General features: G+C 38.9%; 1 pseudogene; it reads right to left on the reverse strand.

Moving 5' to 3' along the window:
- Window positions 1-1,366: 1,366 nt before the first annotated feature.
- Window positions 1,367-1,779, reverse strand: LOC116871516 (annotated as a pseudogene).
- Between the last annotated feature and the right edge of the window lie 1,014 nt (window positions 1,780-2,793).

Here is a 2,793-nt window from a genome sequence, read left to right on the forward strand (position 1 = left end):
AAACAAATAAAGTCTTTAAAACAAACAAACAAATGTTTAAAAATAGTGAAACCCAATGCATAGAAAATGCATGGCTGAAATGGCATTCAATATACTTAAAATTTTTTTAATGGCATTTTAGTCTATTGAACAGTTCTAAACTTGGCATCAAAATTTATCAAATATTCCCCTTACCCCTGTACACACACACACACACACACAGAGGATGTGGCCCAACACTGAAAAAGTCCATTTCAAAACTCATTAACTCCTTTATATTTTCTATATATCTTACCTTATTCCCTTAGAAAACCTCCTTCTCAAAGAACTCATGTATCAGGAATTATTCTAGCTCCTATTTCTTGACCACAACAAATTCATTTTACCTTTATATTATTTCTCAAATCTGTCTATGCATTTATGTCATCATTTTACCTATACTGTTGTTACTAGTAGCTAGATGTGTGTATACTTCCATAAACTGGTCTCCATCCCAGGTTCACAAAATTTCTGCACTCTACTCTCTCTCTTCTTTATTGTTTTAAGTATTCGTCTCTCATATTTACTATATTTTCCAGATAAAAATAATGTTTTCCTTTTACTTGACTACTTAATCCACATCACTTCTTCTCTTGGCTATTACTTTGGTAACCATTAAGTCCCCACCTTTCAAGAACATTGCATCTGCCATAGACAGAGCCAATGTGAACACAAGCGCCAAACCAGGGCTTTTGGAATCATAAGAACAACAAAACCAGCCTTTCTCTTCACTTAGAAAGGGATTGCAAATCTGAAGGTCCAGAGCTCCAATTTCCAAACACAGAAAACCTGGAGTTCAATGTAAAAATGGAAACCAAAATGTATCTGAAATGAAAAATAGTACCTCCTCATGTACTCAAGGTCAAGATGATTCTTAAGGAATGAGTATCTCTGATTATCCACCTGGCCTCTTGCATTAGGAATGGTCCCACTCCAGCATTTTTAAAGGAAGATGTTTTTGTTTCTATTTCATTTCCCAAAGGGGTATAAAATCTACTAAAAGAGATATAATCAATCAAAATAAATCAGCTCACTCACACGACACTCCTAGATAATGATTTTTTGTTGCTGAGCATAGTCAAAGTTCTGAGTAATCTGAGAAGAGAATTCAAAACTGACAACTACATTTGCTGACAAGTTTATGTAAGACACACATACATTTTTTTCTAGTGTATGTGTCAAAGGATGAAGACCCCAATCATCAAAATAAGTTACTTTGTACATTATGGTGCAAGGAACGAAAAGGGAAAGAGACGTTATCAGAGAATGACTGAAGCATTTTGCAAAATGTTCCTATCACTCTGAAGCAGAAGGATTGGAGCCCAATGCCTTGTGGTCCTCATTAGCTTTACACCTGCTCTTCTTTGGTTGCAGGGGTCTCAGTGGGAGCTGTCTGTTCTAAAAGTTCTGCTGGCTCTCCTCCTCTTCCTCTTTCTGAGAACAGAGGTAGTGGTGTTTCTGCATGCATTCTTGCATGGCCCAAAACTGGTCAACACAGTCTGATGGCTTGGTATCTTCTGTGCTGTATTGCAAGCAGAAAAGGGCCCACTTAAACTGTTTCCCACAGGGTCCACTGGCCATGCCCCACAGCCACCCCCCCCCATGGCCAGTTCCAGTTAATGTCCCCATTTGGCAGTATCAATCCATGCTCATTAGGATTCTTGGGATCATCAAGCACCAGCTCGCACTGCTTGGAGCTTCGTGATTGTCATGGGCCCCAGATAGGATTCATCCTTTCCCTTCCTGTGGGCAGTAGGCCATAGCTGCAGCCCGGGACTCAGACCTCGAAGCTGTAGCGCCAGTGGCGTCATTACAAAATGCAGGGGCTCTTGCTACAACCCTTCTCAGGCAGGGCTGTCCGCTGCCAGTCCCAGGTGGACCTGCCCCCAACAGGCCCGCCCACCACTTGCTTGCCTCTGCCTGGTATTTACTATTAACAGCTCAACTTATCTCGCATATTTTTGTTTTTTTCTGCCCAAAAAACTTTCACTTTTCCTCTAGCACTGGAGTATTTTCAGGATTTTTGAGTCATAACGCACTGTGTCATTAACCTGTGTGATCTTAATATCTGCCTTACATTTTTAGTATGAATAGCATCAGTAAAATATTTTAAAACTTAGTGATCACCATTTTAATGAGTCTGTATAAGTCTTTTTTTTTTAAGATGTTATTCATTCATTTATTTATTTATTAATTTATTTAGTTGACACAGAGAGAGAGAGACAGCACAGAGGGAATACAAGCAGGGAGAGGGGGAGAGGGAGAGTCAGGCTTTCTGCTGAGCAGGGAGCCCAGTGTGGGCCTGGATTCCAGGATCCTGGGATCAGGACCTGAGACAAAGGCAGACATTTAATGACTGAGCCACACAGGTGCCCCTGTACATGTCTTTTGATAAATTTGCTAAATAATGTATCATAAAGCAAGAAAATGTGTTTTTTATCCCTTTTTTCACAAATTAGCTATGACAGGCTCAAAGATATTAAAGTATATTACACCATGTATAATACACCATGCCTAAGTTTATAGACATAGTAAGTGGTGAAATCACACTCTGGTCCATTACTTATGGCCCATACTCATTTCATACCTTTATATTGCCTGTGAAAAAAACTTTTAGAAAAGGTCATAAAATGCAAACAAACAAACAAACAAAAAAAAAAACGCTGTTTTGTTTGCTGTTATTCAACAAAATTATTTTGATTTCTGCCAATGTCTTCTCTAATACATATTATGACTTTATGTAACTTACTTATCTGCATACCTGTACCTCCCTTG

This window comes from Lontra canadensis, unplaced genomic scaffold (genome assembly GCF_010015895.1).
Source record: "Lontra canadensis isolate GAN:19392208 unplaced genomic scaffold, GSC_riverotter_1.0 scaffold26, whole genome shotgun sequence".
In the NCBI taxonomy this organism is placed as follows: Eukaryota; Metazoa; Chordata; class Mammalia; order Carnivora; family Mustelidae; genus Lontra; species Lontra canadensis.